The following is a 24,086-nucleotide window of genomic DNA, read 5'->3' on the forward strand; positions in this document are numbered from 1 at the left end:
GAATGAACTGATGTTTATATTTTTAGTCCTCTATCACAGTTTATTCTTCGTTTAAACTGTTTATTTTAATGTAATTTCAAATACATAGAACAATTATTGGGATAAAAACTCTTTTATAGAGTTTAGTGCAGATTTGTTTTGTCTTATTTACTTGGCTATACTACCCCTCTGTTTTTTCTCTGAGTGTATATATTTTATGTGAGGATATGTACATACACATCTACATTGTTGCATATATATATATATATATATACATGTATGTATCTATATATGATACTTTCCCAACTACTTTAGAATAAATTGCAAATGTCCATCACACATTGTCTCTCATGGAGAGAGACAATTTTGTCAGCTTGACTGAGCCATGAGCTAATCAGACATTTGGCTAAACATTACTCTGGGTGTGCCTGTGAGAATGTGTTTGGATAACATTAACATTTGGATTGATGAACTGAATAAAGGAGATTACCCTCCCTAATAAGCGTGGGCCAAATTCAACAAATTGAAGACCTGAGTAGCACAAAAAAAAATCCAAGAAGAAGGGAACTTGTCTTGCTTAATTACCTTAGTTGACACATTGTCATTTCATCCTTCAAAGTTGGACAGAAATTTTGGCTTTTTTGAGGCCTCAAAGCTAGCAGCTTTCACACCAGAACTGCACATTCATTCTTCTGAGTTTGTAGGTTGCCAACAGCAGATCTTCCAGACTTCTTAGCACTCATAACAGCATGAGACAACTTTTTAAATGATACACAAATACTCATATGTATACCTCCTGTTGGTTCTATCTCTCTGGAGAGCCCTGACAACATATTGTAATACAATTGTCGAAATCAAAACATATTAACATTAACACAGTTATAAGGTTCACAGACCATGTTTCCCAAAAATATTATTTATTTGTAAGATAATTTTTGTCCTGACCCATGGTCCAATCAAAGTCATTCACTCATTTAATTTTTATGTGTTATAACCTCTTTCAATCAAGAACAGTTCCTCATTGTCTCTCATGATGTTAGCATTTTAGGAAACTAATGGTAGGTTCTCTTGTCAAGTGTTTCTCATTTGAGCTTGAATGGTACTATTTTATTGTCAGAAATTCCATGGGAATGATGATTTATTTACCTTTCTCAGGGCATCATATTGGAGGTACATTAGTTTGTCTTATCAAATAATTAGTGAAATTACGTTGGATCAATTTCTTGCCAAAAATGAAAGTGAGAATACATTGGAATATTGTATTTAATATACTATAATTCCCAAAGGATAAAGTATCTAAGGATTTGACTTAAAGGCCCAATCTCTGCTGGCCTCTTCCAGCTTTGATGAGTGCTATCATTTCGTGCTTTTTGACACATCACCTGAATCTTTAAAAAGTCAGAATCTTTAAATCTCTCTGTGTGTCCATTTTTACCTTGCCTTCTACTTCCTGTGAAATTCTGTCTCACTCTCTTTTCTTTTTACGTTTTTATTTTTTATTTTATATTTGTGATACTAGGTAAACTGACTATCAACACACAGAAAAATGAATATTGATTCATATCTCTGCCTCTTTTACAAGTATGTAAGTAATTACCTCCCTATTCTTATAGGAATAGAAAACATTTTCAAAAGAAAGGTGAAGTTACTTTAAAAAAATGTTAAAGCCTACAGAATTAATCATCAGAAGAGACATATTAGAATAAATTTTAAAGCAAATACTTCAAAGAAACAGAAACCAATAGATTTTTTAAGTGTCTACACAAAGAAATGAAGAACACTAGAAATGGTAATCACTTGCATAAATATTTTTATTACTTATTTCAAAATATAATTGCATAGAACAAGTAAGGGTGTATTGTAAGGTCACATTTTAGGTTTGCTGGAGCAATGGAATAGGTTGCTGAGACCTAACAAAATACCTAGAGACAGTTTGTGAGATAAAAAGTTTTATTTCGATTTACTAACAAGTCCCTACAGGGGAGGATAGCTTTAACTGACAGTTACTAAGAGGGAAGGGTCTGTGAGAGAAAGGAGGATTTCATCAGCACCACAGGAAAAGTACACCAGGGCTGAATACTCAACAAAAGCACTAAGGAGATTCACTGGTGACAGGCTAGACATATATTCACTAGAAAGTAATTGGAGTGTTTAGTGGCAGCTTCCGGGGACTGTAGCACTCCACAGTGCTCTGCTCCATGCTAAGTTACTACAGGGAGGGGCATTTGTAGATTAGTCACTTAAGGAGTCACATCCTTAGCTTGTTTTGTACTATTTTATGACCAGCATTTCAAGGACCAACTGATTTAGCATATGGGCAGGAAAGCAGGTTCTACAGATAACACCACTTTGTCCAGTTCCTGGCATTTTTTTTGATAATACTTGTCTTAAAATCTGGTCCCTGTCTGCCTACAATGTCCTCTTGCCTTGGCAAGAATCTTGGGAACACAAAAATGACATTTCAGTGACATATAGTATGTGGTCTAATTTTTCTCAGCAATGATACCAGCTATAAAATACATATTCTTATATGTAAAACTGTGCACATACAATTTATGAACATAGTTGTATTATTTTGTACTAAAGGAATAGAACCAAAACAATGCATATGTACTCTCACTGTGAAGATAATTTGCTGAGCATAGATTTAGCAGAATTAAGGTAGTTAACTACCTTAAGAGTGTTCTGGACAAAGGAAACAATTGGTAGGAAGGACCTGGATGGAAGGTATGTGCCTGATATTCAAGTAAAAGAGAGGCAGGCCGGTAGGGATATATTAGAGTAAATTACAAAAGAAGAAAAATACTTATGAGTGTTAACATAGAGCCAGATTACATGAAGCCTGGTAAGCACTTATTATTTCTTGAATTTTTATGGAGCTGAGGATTGAACCTAGAGTCTTATGCTTGCTAGGCAAGGGCTCTACCAATGAACTATGTCTCGAGCCCTGTAATTGATCTTTATTGTGAACAGAGGAAGGACTATCAGAGAGTTTTCAACAGAGACTTGACATGATCTGACAGAAATTATAACAAGATCACTAGTTATTTTGATCAGAAAACACTGTATGTTTTCAAGTATAGAAGAGAAGAAGTCTGCTTGAACCCTGTTATAAGAGTTCAGTCTGGAATTGATAGTTACAGAAAGGATATCATTAAGAATGGTGAGAAGTTACAGATTATAAGGAAATGCAAAACTTAATTTGAGTATGGCTATACCATAGAGTAGTATAAGAAGAGAAATGTGAATAGCAAACATGAGGATCTGCCTGTCACTTGAGAGTTGAATGGGTTGTAACTACATCTGTTGTTTTATATTAACTTATCTAGTTCTCACAAAGAATTATTGGATAGGTAGTATCATCTCAATTTACAGATACTAGGGGGCCAGAGACTTAGCTCATTGTGTCTGGCGAATGCCTCGCAAGCATGCAAGGTCTCAAGTTTGATCCTGGTACAAAAAAATAAACAAAACAAAACAAAACCATTTCAATTTACAGACACTAAAATTGGGACATAAAAAGTTAAATAACTGGCTCAAGATTATAAGCTAATAAATATGCGAGCCAGGTGTTGAGTTGAGAAAACTGGAATCAATGCTTTTAATAACTATGGCAGTTACTACTTCAAAGTCAATTAAGTGTTCCTGAAAATGAGAATAGACACGTGCCAAAGAAAGCATTTCTAACTGTGCACCTTAATCTTGATTGTAAAATTGATTGGATTCAGAGACTCCAGGGAGACTATTGGATTTGAGGACACTAATTTCAACAGTGAGTTAACCCACTGATAAGCTCAGAGCTAAATGGGTAATTAGGAGGTGTTGAGTAGTTGGAGAAAGTGGGACATTAGGTGCATGTCCTTTGAAATGATATCTTGTCGCTGGCCCTTCATCTTAAATTCTTCTGTTGCTATCTGCTTCTTAGATGTCATGACTTGAATAGCTTTCTTCCTCTTTGTCCTTCCACAATGATGTTTCTACCTTGGAGCTAGTCAATCATGGACTGAAACCTCTGAAACTGTGAGTCAAAATCATCTTCTCTTAAAAGTTTCAAGTATCAGATTTTTTTGTCTCAGCAATGGAAATGTTCACAAATACAGTGACTTTGTTTCAAAATGCCAGGGATATAATTTGGATATAATTATCATAATAAGCTTTGCCATAGACTTTGTGTAGATGTTTGAACAACATTAAGTCTATGAGTGATGAAGACCAAATGATAGGTGTGGTTCATTACGGCTTAGGACAAGGAAAACCACTCCCTTGTTCTGAAGAACATTCATAAAGGATGATACTGTTTCCAGCATATCTACTTTTTTAGTGTGGGGCTTCAATTTCACCTTTTAGTCAACAAACTAAGAAAAACTTAAAACTACTTTTAGCTACTCAAGGTAAAATATGACATTTAAAATTTTTACCAATACTAATGTTACGTCTGTCAATAATTTTGCCTGATCTAACCTTGACTTTTACATAGTTCTACCTCAGTATAAGAACGATTTCCTCAGAAGAACTTTTAAAATTTGTGATGACATAAATTACCAAAGTATACCATGCCTAATTGAATAAGCCTTCTCACAAATTACATGATCTACATGCCCTTGTGGCCAAGATGTGGTGTGATTCAATTACAAGACTTTGAGACAAGCAAGAAACTGTCATGACCTTCCTCTTCATTTCCCTTTGCCCCACAGCCCCAGGGGGCTGGGACAATTTGCCTCAATGTCCTCCATGGTTATCTACCTGCCACTCTCCACTCCACCATGAGTGGAGTCAGACAGTCAGCATGGTGCTGATTGCTGCCACTTCAAATGCTCCTGTTGCCTTTTTAAAGAAAGGAGGAGATACATTGGCATGACTGAGATCAGAAAGGGGATATCCAGGTTCATTGTTAACATTCCCAACCCTGAAGCTATTCTTCTAGAAGTTTGGTTTTAGCCCTGCCCTTCATTAGCACAGACCTCCAGTTACTATATGAGCAAAACACAGCCGTTTCTTGGGCTCTTCACGGAGGGCTTTCTCCAGTGTACTGATCCCTCAGTGCTGCACCATAGGCCTGTTAAAATAAGGACTTGCTTTGGTGATCCTGTTCAGGGCTCCAAAAGCTCTGTAAATATACTCAGGATTCTTCTCCTGAGTAGTGCAGACATTTCAAAAGAAAAACACTAAGGGCTGTTAACACTGAAAATGTCCAAAAACCAGCAGCCAGTGAAGATCAATGACAGAGACCAGCACCGAGTACAGTCAACCTGCAGCATCTAGCACAAGCTGGCACTGGATGGTGGTGGCCAGCAGTAGCACTGACCAGCAGCTGACTGTGTCAACTGTTGGCATGCAACATTATCTGGTGTCACCTGGTGACAACAGAACTGCTGGCAGAGCTATACTTTGCCAATTCCCAATTTCTATCTGAAATGAGCAAAAGAACCCTAGGCTGATTGGCAATACCTTTGGGGGCTCCAAAGTAACTGAAATGGAGAATGAAGATCATTGGCATTCTTGTAAGAGGTGATTACCTCGGGTGAGCTATTATAATATTTCTCAATAAGACAAGATCAATCTCAGCTGGCTGATAGTGAGGATTACTGCTTCAAATCAGGCAGATTTGTGGTTTGAGGCTTGAAGAGCCATCCAAATATATCCTAATGCCACCATTCAAATTCTCTTTCTCAAAAAAATCCCTAACTGTCACACAAAAGGCAAGGTAATTCTCTGTTATTCTGGACACTCACATGATCAAAGATTAAAATAACAGCAGTCAACAGAGCTCTTATGGCCTTGGATGTGTCTTTTCACAAATCCTGAATTTGGCTATGCCCTGAACCTGTTCTTTTTTATGTTTAAATTCTCCCACACAGGTATCTGCTTATGGTAACAACTTTATATTTTTACTTTTGCCATGGTCATGGTATCACAGTATCAGAAATCTATCACATTCAGGAAGTTACTCAGTTTCCAGAAAATGAGTGATAGCAGCAAATGGATTCCCCATTTCCTTCCTCTTGATACATATGTTAGTGCCTTATATTTAACTACTAACACAGAAAAACAATGGATTCTTCAAACCACAAAATGAAGAGAAGTTGGAACTCCATCCTACTTTCACCTTCCCTACTCTACACAAATATATTTGATTGCAAACCTTTTATTATCTACAACCGACTTGGAGGGAGTGTGGAAATGTAAATGGGAGGCTTTCATCTGGACACTGATGGCCCATCCACCACCCTATTTCAGGAGCCCTTGTAATGTCCACAGAGGCTCTCCTCCTGGGATCTTTCACTGCACTTTGCTTCACATGGGTTGTGTGAAGCACAACCCTCTTCCTGCAATTAACATTTCTGAGTTCTCTCTGTTGCTCTGATTTTCACAGCATTCTTTGCCAGAGTCACAAGGTCTCTCCATGCATCCGCTTGGGAAGTCTTTTCATGGGTGATTCTGAGCTGGCTGTCTACTCTGGGGCTATGCACTGTTCAGTGAAATGGACTAGAGTTCTGCTTTAGGAAGACAGACAACTTACTTCCAGTGCAACCTTTAGTCTCATTGCTCTGCAACTAGGAAAAAATCTGTCCCTACATGCTTTTGCCTTTGGACTCTTCAGTTGTGGATAAGTATCCTGGGGTTGCATGTAAGTATCTGAAGTTTCTCTGCTAAAGACAGTTTGAGGTGACTCACAGCATGCTAACTCTTTTCTAAAGGATTTTTAACTCCCACTCTTCAAACACTCTTTTAAACTCTCCAGGTAGATGGCCAGCTCAAGTTCACAAAACTGAATTAAAAAATATGTTAGCTTGGATGCACCTTGAGACCGTATGTTAAATGAAATAAATCAGACACACAAGCTTAAATATCCCATGGGTGTCTCTTACATAAGAAATCTAAATTATACACAAAGGACAAAATAAAAGATAATAGGAAGTAGGAAAAGTAGGGAAAGATCTTTCTAAAATGGGAGGAGGATCAAGAGTTTGAGGGAAGTAAAGAGAAGGGATGAAAGGGGATTAAAAAAAAAGAATCACTATGTGTTATGCACATGTACCAACTCGACATAAGTAATGTGAACACTTTGTAGTACAAACACATGCTAATTAAAAATAAATTACTAATTAGATAAAATGGGAAAATAATAAAATTCCTCATAGCTGGAAAAAAATGATAGCTTGTATTGCCAATGCTGCTCTAAAGTCAACATGTTTCTTAATGTAGCAACCTCAACCAAAACTAAGAGAGAGGAGATGTATTTTAAAAGACTTGATACCTTTCTTTACATGTATGTTTGTATATGTTCATTTTAACATAACTTTAAATTAAATCAATTTTGTTTTTTAAAGAAAAGGTATATGGAGGTTTATTCCTGTAGTCACTGATGGGAGATACAAGCATTAAAATACATTTTTCTCATTTTTATTGTACTCAGATTGGAATATTAGCATTACTAATATATTTGCCAACACTCTATATAATTCTAGGCAGAAATGGCTTTTTAACTTGTCACTCAATGCCTTTTAGCCTGTAGTAATTAGAGATTATTATATCAACTAATATTTCTCAAATTTTAGCTTGAATATGAACTATGGAGAAAGACTTTTAAAATAAGATTTTTAAAGAGTCAAGGAATATATATGTTTAACAAGTCCTGTAAGTGACTCTAGTGAGCATTATTTGTACCAGATGGCCAAAGCTACTAATAGAACAATTTTTAGTGAAATATTTTTCTCTTTGTGGCACTGGCTCGAGAATTACTAACAGATAAAATCTGCATGCCTTTTCTATCCTCAGTAAGATATCTGGTCTGTAAAGATCTTTATTCCACTTCAAATCTGGTGAACCCCACCCACTGGCTAAAGACAAAGTATCCTGTTCACAAGTGCAACTCCAGATATGGTTTCTAAATACATTATCTCACATAATATTGAAATTACTTGGATATGAATATTTTCTCCATTTAAAGAAAAAGCAAATAATCAAGATTACAGCCAATTCAACTTAGATCAGAGCTGCCCAGGTCTAAATTCTCAGTATTTTTTAAACTTTGTTAAATTCTTAATATTTTTATCCTCCATTCTCTTCAGAACATTTAGAAATTATTCAAAAAATTCAACAAATACTCAGTTGCCCACTATGAATGCGGAAAATCTATGATTTAGCATTTTGATTTTTATGTTTAATTACCTACTTTTTATTTTCTCTGATTCAAAATTTTAAATAGACATTAACATACTTTTTCTTTTCAAGATATGAATGTGTTTTTCAAATGTTTATAATATAAATATTGCTAAAATATTTAACATATTTTGGGAGTCTGAAAAGTTGGGAAACATGTCCATTGTGAGTGCTTTGAAAAATGCAAAAGAATGAAAAACATTCTACTACCTATGTATATTGAAATTAATCTTTTACATTAAGTGACTTTTTCCTGAAGAATATTTTGAAAACTCCTTTTCAGTGTGTTCACTTTCTCCAACTGTTATTCTTGATTGTTCTTTCTGTTCTTTTCCTCACTAATTTGATCACTGTCCTTAGATTATTTCCACTTAAAGTTGAGTCATTTCTCTTCATAGACAAACTGCCCAATCTGTTCTGCTGCCCATTACCCTGTGCTGTGTTTTCAGCATTAAGAGTCATAAAAACCCTGGCAGGATGGGTAGATTCTCAAAAACTAAGAAGAGATATTTTCAGGATTCAGGCTTTCTCAGTCTCTGCCTTCTCTTTGGCTGTCCAACCATGTGTATTAAATGTTTTCACAGTTGGCTCAAGTCTCCTTGCCAGAGCCTGAAACACAGAGCTCTGCACATGTCAATGATTAATTTCTCATTCATAAAAAATGATGTCTTAGTCCATTTTCTAATGATACCAACATAATATCACAGAGGAAGTAAAAGTTTATAAAAATAAAATAACACAATATGCATTGCTAAATATATAAAAATATATTATGTATTTTATATATTTTATATTGTAATACAGTATTTATAAAAGTAAAAGAGTTATTTTGTTTCACAGTTCCACAGGTGCAAGATTGAGAGGCTGCATCTGGTGATGGCCTTTTTGGCAGAGTGTCAGATCAAGACATCATATGGCAAGAGTCAGGCACCACATTATGTGTCAATTGATCTAAAAAGCCACATGGTTTCAATTATGAGAGATCTACTTTAATGACCTTATCTAGTTCTCCTCACCTCTCAAAAACCACACCTATAAAACTCATAGTCAGATTAAGTTTCTGCTTTTTTAATACCTCACAATGGGGATCATGCTTCAACGCACAAATCTTGAAAGGACACACTCAAACAATATCCAAAGTGCAGAAGTGCCATTTAGAAAAAGACACCTACTCTTGGGCATCTTCTGAGATTCAATTAGATATGTGTTAAACTTAGTTTCTTCAGCTCCATAGGAACTCTGGACTATATTTTCTCTGCCTATCTCTTGTATACAGCCAAATTATTGACCAAATTACTGGCATACAATCCTTCACTCTGGCATGGTTAGATGGGGTTCTCAACACTTAGAACATTCCCTACCAATTTTTTCTTTTAACTCTGCTACTGGTACCTCTTTATTGAACAGTTTTTCCAACACAATATCTTTCATAAATAGTATAGCTTAATCATTATAATTTCTATGTAGTTTGATAATTTATCAAGGTTTCAGATTGAAAATGATCTCAGTTGATATCAACTTTTTTCCCTTTCCATTTACTATTTTCCCCTTTTATTTTCCTGCCAATTGTCTTTTGTTTTTGATACAATGATTTTAGATACACTCAAAGATAAGAATGATTAAGCCAAATGAATAAAGGTGTAAAAAGTGTAACATTATGTATTATACTATGGTTGAAGGACTTGTCCAACAAATCACACTAAGTGTTGTCTATACTATTTTAATTGTGGTCATCGTGAAGAGAACTAATGTTGCCTTCAAGGAAGAATCTTTCGTTTCTAGATAATAATCTTGACTTATGCATCTTTAAAAGAGGAAGGAAGAATCAATAGCTATGGTCTCAGGGAATTGCTTGTTACCTGTTACCCCCTTTAATAAAGAGAGCCCTGTTTTCTTATTTCAATATACACATGAAAGGACCTGACTGAATAGGATTAGCCCTATACATATTCAGAATTATAGATTTAATACCTCTTTGTGGGACCAAGATAAATTATTTGATTTCCAAATACTAGTTATTCGGAGCTCAAACTAAATCCAGTCTGTTTTGGTCCATGACAGAATTCATTGTTGGTTTTTTTTTTTTTTTGGTAAAAAAAATATACAAATGATAAAACTAATAATGCAAGGAAAAAGACAACTGTGACATTTAACAAGAACAAAATAAATGGTTCAACTTAAGGCTAATATTGCCTTGCAGACTATGAAATGCCACAGTCTTAGTAGTCTCAGAAGGCCAACATTTTTCAAAGTCTCTCTGAAATGTTAAAGAATATTTAATAAGAGAGTACAATCTTTATAAGTTATATCCTTATAGTAAATAAGTCATGGCCTTCTGCTCAGCACATGTTTCAAAAGTCTAAGACTTAAATCTTTAGCATTTAATCATACATTGATATTATGATCATTTACAAAAATATAAATATATAATATACATACTTTCTCGCTATGATTGTATTTACTCTATGGAGCTCAAACTAATCAGTTGTGTTAACATATTTGATTGCTACAAGTATTCTTACCTACCTTTAATCAGAAACCAAGGCTCAAAGATTTTTCAACACCTTTATTACACAATGAAGTACTTACCAGCATTCTTGCCAGCAATAGACTCAAACTAGTTGGTCATCTTTAATATTATTCTTTTCCAAAGTAAAAATTTCTTAAAAATTATCATCTAAGTTTTTCAGTTTCTAGTCCACTAATGAAAAGGAATTTTTCTTATGTGTCAACTATGTCAATGAGAGAAGGAAAGAATTTCTAGAACCTACTATTTTCTAGAATGTAATGGGTCTGGAGACAGAGTGAATAAAGTTTAAAATTTAATCATGCTGTTTGGCTTAAGTAACATAAAGTCTGTGACTCAATTTGCTCATTTCTTAATTATGCTATCCAAAACTTTAACACCTGTAAGAATAGACATAAATCTGGGTGTGATGGTGCATACAGGTAACCCTAGCACTCCGGGAGGTTAGACAGGGGGGATTGCAAGTTTGAGCCCAGGCTGATCAACATAGTAACTTAGTGAGAACTTGTCTCAAAATTTAAAAGTAAAAATATTAAAAGGAGGCTAGGGACAAAGGTCAATGTGAAGGCTCTGGGTCCATTCCCCAATACCACAGAAAACCAAAACCAAACAAAAAAATAAATGCAAAAAAGGACCTTGCCCTGGGTGCGCTGTAACATAGATTTTTTTCAACAGTTCTTGTAATAATCACTGAGACAAAAGCAGAATTCTTAGTATTACTGTGGTCTAGTAGGTGGGAATATAGCCATAGATAGAAGACATAGATGAGAATATAAACTGAAGAATCCATTCAATGTCAGATACAGAGCTACTTTCAACTGATGGACTCCTCACTCAAACCAGAACATTTTCATTATCACCTGGGAACCAGTGTGAGAGAATGCTCTGCCCACTATTCTATATTGTTATCTTCATGACGAGCATCTTTTATAGATCTGTCTTGCCCTATGCCTATATTCATTGGTTCATCCATCAGGTATCCTTGAGACAACTATGTGGCTCATTCTCATGACATTATTAAAATGTATCAAGAAAGTTTGACACATAATAAATATTTAACAAATCTTGCATTATTTACCTCCTTTTTCATTCTATGGTTTACCATAGAAAGTCTATCTATAATGATTTCTTATGTTATTCATTAAGAACCCTGAGTGTCACATATAAGTATAGTGGTATTGCAATTGGAAAAATTAAATACCAATGTAAAAAAAAAAGATGACTTATCTAAAGTGACTATTAGTTTTTAGTCCCCAAATGACTCAAAATCTGAATTCTTTTTATTGTCCTATATTTGTTCACATTTTGCATAGTATATAAGAGTAGAAAAAGAGCTCATTGAATATACTGGCAGCTTTGCAGATCTTTGTGTGATGTCTTCACCAGCAGAACTGGGCCTACATGCAAGCAACCAAATTGAAAGGACCTGCAGTTGACATTGATCTTGGTGCCACCTACTCCTGTGTGGGTGTCTTCCAGCATTGGAAAATGAAGATAATCACCAATGATAAGGGAAACTGAACCACCCCAAGTTACATCACTGTCACTGACACTGAACAACTGATCGGAGATGCTGCAAAAACTCAAGTTGCAATGAACCCCACCAACACAATTTTTGATGCCAAGCATCTGATTGGATGTAGATTTGATGATGGTGTTGTCCAGTCTGATATGAAGCATTGGCCCTTCATGGTGGTAAACAATACAGGCCGATCCAAGGTTCAAGTCAAATACAAAGGAGAGACAAAGACCTTCTATCCAGAGGATGTATATTCTATGGTGCCCACAAAGATGAAGGAAATTTCAGAAGCTTACCTTGGGAAGACTGTTACCAATTCTATGGTTATTGTGGCAGGTTTAAGTAATGACTCTCAGCTTAAGGCAATCAAAGATGCTGGAACCATTGCTGGTCTTAATGTACTTAGAATTATCAATAAGCCAAGAGTCGCTGCTATTGCTTATGGCTAAGACAAAAATGTTGGAGCTGAAAGAAATGTGGTAATTTTTTATTTAGGAGGTGATGCTTTTGATGTGTCAATCCTCACTATTGAAGATGGAATCGTCAAGATGAAACCTACTGAATGGTCAACCGTTATCTTGTCAACTTTAAATGCAAGTATAAGGAAGACATCAGCGAGAACAAGAGAGCTGTCTGAGGTCTCCATACTGCATGTGAACAAGCTAAGAGAACCCTCTCTTGCATCACCCAAGCCAGTATTGAGATTGTTTCCCTCTATGAAGGAATTGAATTGTATACCTCCATTATTCATGCTTGATTTGAAGAATTCAATGCTAACCTGTTCCGTGGCACTCTGGACCCTGTGGAGAAGGCCCCTCAAAATGCTAAATTTGACAAGTCACAAATCTATTGCATCATTCTGGTGGGTGGTTCTACCTGTATCCCTAAGATGCAGAAGCTTCTACAAGATTTCTTCAATGGAAAAGAATTGAATAAGAGCATCAACCCTGATGAGGCTGTTGCTTATGGTGTAGCTTTTCAGGTAGCCATTCTGTCTTGAGACAGGTCTGAAAATGTTCAAGATTTGCTGCTCTTGGGAGTCACTCCTCTTTCCCTTGGTATTGAAACTGCTGGTGGAGTTATGATGGTCTTCATCAAGTGCAACATCACCATTTCTAGCAAGCCGACCCAGACCTTACTACCTACTCTGACAACCGGTCTGGTGTGCTCTTTCAGATATATGAAGGCGAGCATGCCATGACTAAGGATAACAGCCCACTTGACAAGTTTGAATGCACAGGCATACCTCTTACACCTCATGGTGTTCCTCAGATTGAGGTCACTTTTGATATTGATTCTAATGGCATCCTCAGTGTCTCTGCTGTTGACAAGAGTACAGAAAAAGAGAGTAATATTACTATCACTAACGTCAAGGCCATTGGAGCAAGGAGGATATAGAATGTATGGTCCAGGAAGTAGAGAAGTACAAAGCTGAAGATGAGAAGCAGAGGAATACGGTGTCCCCCAAGAATTCACTGGAGTCCTATGCTTTCAATATGAAAGCAACAGTTGAAGATGAGAAACTTCAGGGCAAGATCAATGAATAAGATAAACAGAAGATTCTTGATAAGTGTAATGAAATCATCAATTGGCTGGATAAGAATCAGACTGCAGAGAAGGAAGAATTTGAAAGTCACCAGAAGGAGTTGGAGAAAGTCTGCAATCCCACATTACCAAGCTGTCCCAGAGTGCAGGTGGTGTGCCTGGAGGAATGCCTGGGGGCTTCCCTGGTGGGGGCACTCCTTCCTCTGGTGGTGCTTCCTCAGGGCCCACCATGGAAGACATTGATTAAGCCAACCCCAGGTATACATTCAGCATTGTTTCACACAATAAAACATTGGAGGACCTAAATTTGTAACAAATTCTGTGCCAGTTGTTAGTTTAACTACTATAGCAAAGTACTGGGCATGCTCAATACTTGAACCTGGAACATGCGCACAGGGAAAAGATAACATTTCACTTGGTAAGCACTGCATTATAAGTGAAAATGCAATGTCTTCAATAAAACTATTTAAGTATATTATCTGGTTTTTGTGGAATGAAATGGAAGATTACACTAGTTTCAAAATCTGAAAATTTTTAAGTCAAGATCTAAGAGCCTTAAAAATATATCTAAAATGTTTTATGCATTAGTGTATATATGATTTGTCAACATTCAAAGGCAATTCAATGAAAAAAGAATAGTCATATCAATAAGTGCTGATGGAAAAACTTTATTTTAATAGTCAAACCAGGGGCCGGGGATTTAGCTCAGTGGTTTCACCGCCTGCTGCCCAAGTGCAAGGACCCGAGTTCGATCCCCAGTACCAAAAAAAAAAAAAGGTCAAACCAATGAATCAAGAAATGTATCTCATTCCTCTTAAAAATTAAAACATGATATGATATATGTATGTAGAGAAATATCTCAATAAAACCCATTGATTTGCACAGTTAATATGAGTAACATTTATAAATAAAAATATTAAGAATAATTCAAAGTGGATTTTAACCTAAACATGAACCATAAAATACAAAAATTTTAGAAGAATATATATAGAAGTTTAGGTAACTGTTGGTTTGATGATGAGATAGATACAACATCAAAAGCATAACCCATGAAGGGAAAATTTGATAGTTGGAATTTATTAAAATTAAAATTTCCATTCTGTTAAAGATATTCTTAAAATAGCCAAAAGATAACCTATACATTAAGGTAAAATATCTGCAAAATATATAGGACATAGAACTTGTATTCAGAATATACAAAAGCTTCTTTTAAAAAAATCCTTTCTTCAAGGTCTGGAGATGTGCCTCAGTGGTGCCATGCCTGCCTGGCAAGTGCAAGGTCCTGAGTTCAATCCCCAGTACTGAAAGGAAAAAAAAGCTCTTAAAATTTAATAATAAACTATAGATGTCTCTAGTTTCTCATTGTTTATGGCTGAGTAGTACTCCATTTTATTTAAAAAAACCCACATCTTCTTTATCCAGTCTCCATCTGATAGGCAATTGGGTTACTTCCAAGCTTTAGTTATTACAAACTGTGCTATCAACATGGGTGCACAGATATCACTGTGACATGATTCTTTTAATTATATAGCTAAATGGATGCACATAGTGGCCATACTCTTAAGTGAAATAAATAGGACACACATGTGTAAATATCAAATAGTTTCTCTGGTGTGAGTATCTAAAAGTGTAAATAAGGATGAAAATGTATAATTGATAATATAAAATAGGAAAAAAGGCCCCAAAAGGTAGGGGAAGTGGGATGGGGAGGGCAAAGGAAAGAAAGGAGAGCAAAAAAACAGGAGAAAAGGCAAAAAATGGAAACAGAAGGAAGGGAAGGGGAATGGGGAAAAAATGACTGAGATACATCATGTAAAGGCACAAGTTCCCAGTGATAAATGTAACTGTATTGTATACCTAAAATGTACCAATAATCTTAATGAAAAATAAAATAAAATAAAATATTTTAAAAATTTAACAATAAACAACCACTATAATTTTTTTTTAAATGGCAACAGATATGAGCAGACTTTTCAACATAAGTAATATAAGGTGGCAAATAATCATATACAAATATTCAGCATAATTTGCCATTAGAGAATTGTAAATCAAAGTAATGAGATACAGCTTTGTTTTAAAACATTTATTAGAATGGTAGAATTTCTAAAGACAAAAATACAAATTGCTTCTTCGGATACAGGGCAATAGAAACTCTCCTTAATTGCTTTAGGAAATTCAAAATAGTACAGGCACTTTTGAAGAGTGTGGCATTTTCTTACTATATAACATGACAATCATGTTCCTGTTTGTTTTTTAAATTTATTAGAGAATATATGTTAACACAAAAACAACGTCACAAATGTTTATATAAGCCGCAGGCATTCTGAATAAGATATTTTCATTTGTTTGAATTGTTTATTTTAACAGAAGAAGGAAGACACACTAAGACAAGAGTATCTTACTTATCTCATCTTAATTTTATACAAAATCTAAGGAGAGGAAAAACACAAAATGAGATACTACCTACTGATAATATATATATATTAGTATATATTAGTATATATAGTATCTATATAGTATTTTTATATATATAATTTTTAGAATAATGATTTGGGGTTTTTCTCCTATAATTTATTTTGGTTCATTATATTTTTGACACCACTGTGATATTTTTCTTCTGATTGCTGTTTCAATAATCATAGCAAAAATGTGATGTAAATTATAGAAGAGAAAACAATTACATATATCCCTTTCTGGAAATTCCTTATTTTAGAACTAGTGATTGAGCCAGCTTAGCTTATGAAACATTTGATTGAACATTTATTCTTACCATACTTTGGGATTTCTCCCTTGGTTCCACCTGTTCAGGGCTAGAAAAAAATAGAAAATTGTTCCCCTCAGTTTCACATCTTCTGAAAGTAAAAAATTAAATGGTTTGTAAAGATGGATATATACTATGCTCAAATATTAGGATGCAAGATTAGCAAGAACAATGGACCTAATATCATTCTTGAATGATTAATATTAGAAAGGCTATAATGGCCTGTGTTCATGTAATTAAAAATGGGTTTTTTTGCTGTGAATGGAATGTAGATTATATACAATGTAGACATGTAAATTCTAAACATGAATTTATTTATCTATCTATACATTATTTATGTGTGTATATATATCACTACATTATATGTGTGTGTGTGTGTGTGTGTGTGTGTGTGTGTGTGTGTGTGTGTACTGTGAATTGAATCTGGGGCCTTCCCATTGAGATAGATATGCCTTCAAACTTTTGTTTTCTTTTTTTCAGACCGAATCTAGACAAGTGCCTAAATTGCCAAGGATGAGCTCTGACTTGTTCTCCTCCTGTCTAAGCCAATCAGAGTGGTAGGATTACAGGCATGATCCACCACACCTGGTTTAAACCTTTTCAGTTGTATTTTTTAGCTCAATTCAATAGAACATTGACATTGATGTTGGAGCGATGTTTAGGCATCATATTAATTAATCAAAATTTCTTAATCATATAAATATATACAATATAATAATGCTTATTTTGATATGTCATATACACAAAAATATGTTTTTGATTACCAGGTTAGCTAGCACAGAAAAATATAACTGAATTTATTAAAATGCATTGATATTACAGGAAAATATATACTTAAATTCATACTGGTAAAAATAAATTATAGAAAATGCCACCTAAGTATACTTTAAATCTAACTGAATTATTTATATTTATTTTATAGTCATTTGTACCTACTTTTAATAATCTATAATATATTTCCTCTGATGACTTTATTCACTAACAAAGCAAAAGGCTCATAAGGCTGAAGATAATGACTATTTCTTAGTGATTGCCAGAAGGGTCATCATGGATATTTGGCTGATGTCGACATGTCTCTTCCTCAGGTAGTATGACCTGGACATACTTGTCTGGAATGCAGAAGGCCTAGACACATAATTTAAGAAAGCTTGCTAAATTTGTCCAATGTTCATCATTATTACTGTTATTAAGAGGAAGTGCTAGTGTATGGATAATGTGCTTCCATTGGTAAAGCTTGTATTATATTTACAACTTAGATACAATTCACTACTTTTTATTCTATCAAGAACTATATGAAGTTACATCATGTTAGGGACAAAGAATTTAAGTTTTACCAAGTCACTAAATTTGCCCACATTCAGAATAATGAGATTGATGTCCCTCACCCCGTTCCTTTGTGTCACCAATGCCTCATTTTTTCTCCTGATATTTCCAACATCTTAAGACTGAAATGAAAATGAAAACATTAAGTTAATCATACTATTTCTGTATTAACATGTCAAAAATACTTTTAAACTATTTGGCTACATTTATTGTATACAATTGGTCTTTAAAATGTCTTTACATTAATAAATAATTAAATATTACTAAAATTAATAAATTTATATTGATATCATGTTTTCATTCATTATCATGGGAAGGTACTTAGTAATTTAAGCACAATTTATTTTCACATTTAAAATATAAAACTTCTTGGAGCATTTTAATTTTTTAAAAATTTAATTTTATTGGTATATTTTAGGTATACAATATAATGACATTCATCATTGGAAATTTGTACCTTTACATAATCCATCTTGGTTCTTATTTTTCCCCATTCCCCTTCCCTCCAACTCCTCCACCCTTCCCTATTTACAAAGACTTTGTTTACATTTTTTCCTTTTCTCATACTTTTTCCTTTCCCCTATACCTCCCACTTCCCCTTCCCCTTTGCCCCTTTTCTTCCTATTTCAAATGATCTATTATACATTTTGATCCTTATTTACACTTTCAGTTTCTCACACCAGAGAAACTATTTGGTATTTACACGTCTGTCCTATTTCTTTCACTAAAGGGTATGGCCTCAATGTGCGTACATTTAGCTATAAATCTCTCTAATTTATCATTCTTTATGGCTGAGTAGTACTCCATATTATTTTTTTTAAAAACCCACATTTTCTTTATCCAGTCTCCAGTTGATGGGCAATTGGGGTGCTTCAAAGTCTTAGCTATGATAAACTGTGCTGCTATGAACATGGGTGCACATATATCACTGTGGTATGATTCTTCTAATTCTTTTGGGAAGATACCCAGCAGGGGAATAGCTGGCTCGAATGAGACCTATAATCCTAGCTCTCTGAGGTATCTCTATACTGATTTCCACAGTGGTTGCACCAGTCTACACTCCCACCAACAGTGGAGAAGTGTTCCTTTTTCCCCACAGTCCCACCAGCATTTGTTATTGGTGGATTTCATGATAGCAGCCATTCTTTCTGCTGTGAAGTAGAATCTCAGTGTTGTTTTTGTTTGCCTCTCTCAAATGACCAGTAATGTTGAACACTTTTTCATATGATTATTTGGTATTTCTACTTCTTTGAGAAACATTTGTTCATCTTAGATGCCCATTTTTGGATCGGGTCTTTAAATGTGGGATGTCTGATTTTTTTAAAGTTCTTTATATATTCTGGATAGTAGACCTTTGGCTGAGAGACAGCAGGTGAAAAATTTTCCCACATTTATGGGTTGTCTCTTTACACTGCTGGTGGTTTCTCTTGCTGTGCAAAACCTTCCTAATAAGAAGAGATCCCACTTGTTGAATATTTGTGCTAGTTCATGTGCAACTGAGGTTTTGTTCACAAAAACTTTTCTTACATTAATGTCTTCAAGAGTTCTACCTAACTTCTCTTCTACCTGGTTAAGTGTTTCTGTTTTAATATTTAGATCTTATTCCATTTCTATTTTAGTTTAGTGTGTGGTGAGAGATACAGATCTAGTTTTAATCTTTGACCAGTTGAAACTCAATTTTTCCAGCACCATTTATTAAAGAGGCTATCTTTCCTCCAGTGAGGATGTTTGGGTCTTTTGTCAAAGATGAGGTGGCTGAGTGTATCTGGAGTTGTTTTTGCATCTTCTATTCGGTTCCACTGGTCCTCATGTCTGTTTCTTTGCCAGTTCCATGCTGTTTTTATATTTTTAGGTTGGGGATTGTGCCACCTCCTGCCATGTCTCTTTTGCCTAAAATTGCTTTTGCTATTCTAGGTCTCTTCTTGTTCCAAATGAATTTTTAGATTGTTTTCTCAAGGAGTGTGAAGTATGATATTGGCATTTCTATTTGGATGGCTTTGAATCTATATAGAATTTTTTGAAGTATGGCCATTTTCACTCTATTGATTCTTCCTATCCAGGAACAAGGGATGTAATGTCCTTCTTCGTCCCTCTTAATCAGTGTTGGTTTGAAATCCACTTAATCTGCAAGTACTCCTGCTTTCTTTCAGGTTCCTGTCACATGGAGTATTGTCTTCCACCTTTTGCCTTTCAGTCTATGAGTTTATTTTTTTAATTAAGTGTGTTTCTTGTATGCAGAATATTGTTGGATCTTGCTTCTTGAGCCATTCTGCAAGTCTACTTCTTTTGATTGGTGAATTGAGACCATTAACATTGATGGTTATAACTGATACATATTGACTTACCATTGTCATGACTTTTTCTTTTTGTTGGATTCTCCCCCTTTGCATTTAATTTCTTGTCGTGCCCAATGGATTCATTTTGCTGGGCTTCCTGGGATTGTGATCCTCATTGTCTTTCCCTAGGGTATTGTCCAACATTTTTTGGAGTGCTAGTTTGGAATTCATGAAGTTCCTAAGGTGCTCTTTGTCATGAAATATCTTATTTGTCCTTCAATTTTGAAAGACAGTTTGGCAGGGTACATCAATCTGGGCTGGAGGTTGTTTTTCTTTAGGGTTTGACATATGTCACTCCAAGCTCTTCTTGGCTTGAAGGTTTACATTCAGAAGTCTGCTGTGATTCTGATGGGCTTTTCTTAGTATATGATTTGTTTCTTTTCTCTAACTTCTTGTAGAATTTTGTTCTTCTGTTGGGTTTCTGGAGTCTTATCTATTATATGCCTATGTGTAGATTTTTGTATCATGGCTAGTTGGAGTCCTATATGCCTCATTAATCTGTTTGTCAAGTTCTTTTCTCCTGCTTGGGAAGTTTTCTGCCATCACTTCTGTGAACAGTTTCTTTTCTTTAATGTAATTTGCACTCTCTCCTGTTTCTTCATTGACTATGATCAGCTTTATGCTATTCTTCTTTGCATCGTCTAGCAGCTGCTGGATTGATTTCTCGTGGTCCCTTAGTATTTTAAAGAAATTTTCTTTTCCTGGTCACCAATTGCAATCTTATCTCCTATATCTGAAATTCTATCTTCACAGCCACTCATTCTGCTGAGTAAACTTTCAATGGAGTTTTTAATCTCCTGGAAATCTGTTTGCATCTGTTTTTTGCATTCCATTTGTTTCCTATGTTGGAATTCCATCATGTTTCTCTGTTCCTCTATTTTTTAATCTATGTCTGCTCTAGATTTATTAGTCGTGTCTTACACTATGGACACAATCTCAGTTGTTACCTGAGATATTATTTCTGATTTCATTTCTTTCCAGATCCTCTTTTGTTGCCAGTTCAGGGCGTCCAAGTTGTTGAGTATCAGATTTTTCCATCTCGTTGCCCTTTGGCATTGCCTTAGGTGACTTGGAAGTCTGGTTTTGAGATTTATTTATGTGTCTTCTCATTTCAAGAGATGCAGGCTGTTGTGCCTTTGTTGAGCCAGCTTTTTGCTGACCCAGTTGTCTTCAATTCTCAAAAGCCACTGAGTGGCCTTACTCTGCTGCTCACCACTGGGCCAATTCCTGGGTTCAGAATGGTGGCCTTCTGGGTCCCTGTGCTGTGTGTTGTCTGGGCAGGGTTCTGGATGGGGCTTGTGCACATTTGGGATGTTATCTAGCTGTGCCTCTGGCTAGGGCCTGCCCCTCCTACATAGCTGTTGTCTGGGAGGGCCTTTTGCTGGAGGCTGTGTACCCCAGTTGCTGGTGTCTGGGTGGGCTTCTAGCTAGTGTCTGCTTGCACTTATCAATGGTATCTGGGGAGGGCCTGGCTATTGCTTGTGCACCTGCAGCTCTTTTCCAGGCAGGTCTTTGGCTGGGGCATATGGGCCCAAGTGGCCAAGGTCAGGTGGGGCCTGCAGCCACCAAGTATACTATATTTTTGAAAAACCATAGTTTCCTTGTCCACATTGGGAGTCTCATCACCGTGAATGTGTGCTGTGGGGACTAATTAATCCTTTCTCACAATTGTGCCTCTGTGCATCAATTCATCTAGTCTTCAGTTCATCTAGTCGTTATGTTACCTGAAGGAAGAATGTATGCTACTTTTTCTAAAAGTGCAGGGCAAAATCTTTAGCAGCAGGGAAGATCAACTCTTCACTAATAGTACAGGGCTTCTTGCCTTTAGTAATGCAGTTAATTGCTAAGAATGATGTTCTCACTGCAGACACGTTTGATGAAATAGGGACTTATAATAGTTGCTTGTTCATATTTTTTTTGTTTAAAAAATTCCAAACGCTTTATCTTTTAATGTGAGATTGCCATTCTCTATGTGGTTAAGCAGTTTTGAAGGTTTCTGGCTTATTTGGATGGCTGGTTGCCACATATTATATAAAATTGACTTCAAGAATGTGAATCACCCACTGAAATTAATCTGTAATTTAAATAGGATTCTTGGTATTTTCTTTTCAATGAGATTTCTTCTTGTTAGCAGTCTTAGACTCTTCCTCTTTCTCATCATTGGATCTTTCCTCCTTTTCAAAGAAAATCTCCAGTGACATTTGTTTTTTATTGATTTTGGCCATGGTTAGCCTGTGTGTTTATCAAAACTATGACTGAGACAAGTGTGCAGTGGGAGAGAGGTGCAGATTAAAGTGGTAAATAGAATAATGAGCGGGTAGCACATGGAGTAAAATGAGTGTTGTAATCTGCTTTAATGCCTGCCACCAGATCTAACTGTACAATTGCAATTTATCAACACATTGGCCACTATAAAACCTGGCACCTGATGATATTCAATGCCATTCGCCACTGTCTGATAGGATTTTGATTTGAGTTTCAAAGCAATTGATTTATTATGATCTTTGTTCAGTCAAAGCTCAGTTTTAAAGCTAATCTGTATTTGCAGTCACTCCCAGCACAGTCATCATCACCTCTGCTCTAACTTAGATCATAAGGCATTAGATTCTCATAAGGAGCATTCAAGCTAGATCTCTTCCATGTATAGTTCATAGTAAGGTTTGCACTTCTGTGAGAATCTAATAGCATTGCTGATCTACCGTAACGTGAGTGATGAGGAGTAGCTATAAACACAGAGGAAGCTCAGATCGCAAGCCAGCTGCTTATATCCTACAGTGAGGTTCAGAGGTTGCTAACAGGCCATGGACCACTACCTGTTTGTGGTCCAGGAAGGTAAAGAACAAAAATTACATAGTTTTGTAGCACACTCAATTTTGTGCCTCTCTGCCTCTTAGTGTTTCCTTCTTTATTTTAATCCTTTATTCCCCTCTTCCTTAAAAATTAATATTTCATTTTCAAGGTAGAATAATATTAGCTGTTGAATACATATATATATATATACACATATATATTCATTATCACTATTTTAAAGCTTGATCTCATTATCCTCAATTAACAGATAAGAAAATAGAGGCTAGATAATTTAAATTATTTACAAATTCAAGTAGAAGGTGGCAAGACCAGGAGAAACTAATGCTCCCTTCTCTATACACCTGTGAATCCTTCATCAAGGGTAAATTTTCACTTCTACTGGTACCATTATTTTTCTAGTTAGTATAAGGATTTCACTACTGGAGATGAATTCCTGTCACTTTAATGCATATGGAATTCATTCAACCTTATCCCTGCTCCATCTTTATCTTATAGACTGTATCTCTACATTCTCTCATGGAAACATAGACTTTAGGTCACATGGTTCATTATATTTAATAATAAGGAACATGATAGTAATGACTACTTTGTTCATTTTAGAAGTTTAGATATATTGCAGATCTTGATTAAAAGATAGTCTGAACTATATTCAGTGAGCTTTAGTTAACTAGATAATATAAGCATAGATATTAACTCATTCCTTGAATTTTATCTTCAAATCTTTAGAAATAAAGAAAATAATAAGGATGATTACCACTCAGTTAGAGAAAAAGTGGCTTATTAGTTTTCATAGAATAATGTTTTTCTTGCTTCTGTGACAAAAAATGACAAGAGTTGGGGTATAAGTATAATCATATGTGATTTCTTGATGATATTTTATTGATTACATTTATTTGATTTCCAGTGAATAAGTGTGTATACATGCATGCATATGTGTGTATGTGTGTGTGTGCACATATTCCTAATCAGGTCGCCATAAACAAGGGTCTATGATATCTTCTTAAGAGAGTGTCTGTCCAGATACTTCACATGGGATTCTATCCTTAATTTGGGGTTGAGAAGAAGCAGGTGGGGAACTCAAGTCCAAACAGATAAAATAGAGAATTCCCTTGCTCACAGTGA

At 35.3% G+C, this 24,086-nt stretch overlaps 1 pseudogene; it reads left to right on the forward strand.

Moving 5' to 3' along the window:
• The first annotated feature begins 12,325 nt into the window (after positions 1-12,325).
• On the forward strand, positions 12,326-13,980 carry LOC101722870 (heat shock cognate 71 kDa protein pseudogene; annotated as a pseudogene).
• The last annotated feature ends 10,106 nt before the right edge of the window (positions 13,981-24,086 follow it).

This window comes from Heterocephalus glaber, unplaced genomic scaffold (assembly GCF_053883595.1).
Source record: "Heterocephalus glaber isolate CG9 unplaced genomic scaffold, H.glaber_assembly_v1.0 deba00001572, whole genome shotgun sequence".
Taxonomy (NCBI): domain Eukaryota; kingdom Metazoa; phylum Chordata; class Mammalia; order Rodentia; family Bathyergidae; genus Heterocephalus; species Heterocephalus glaber.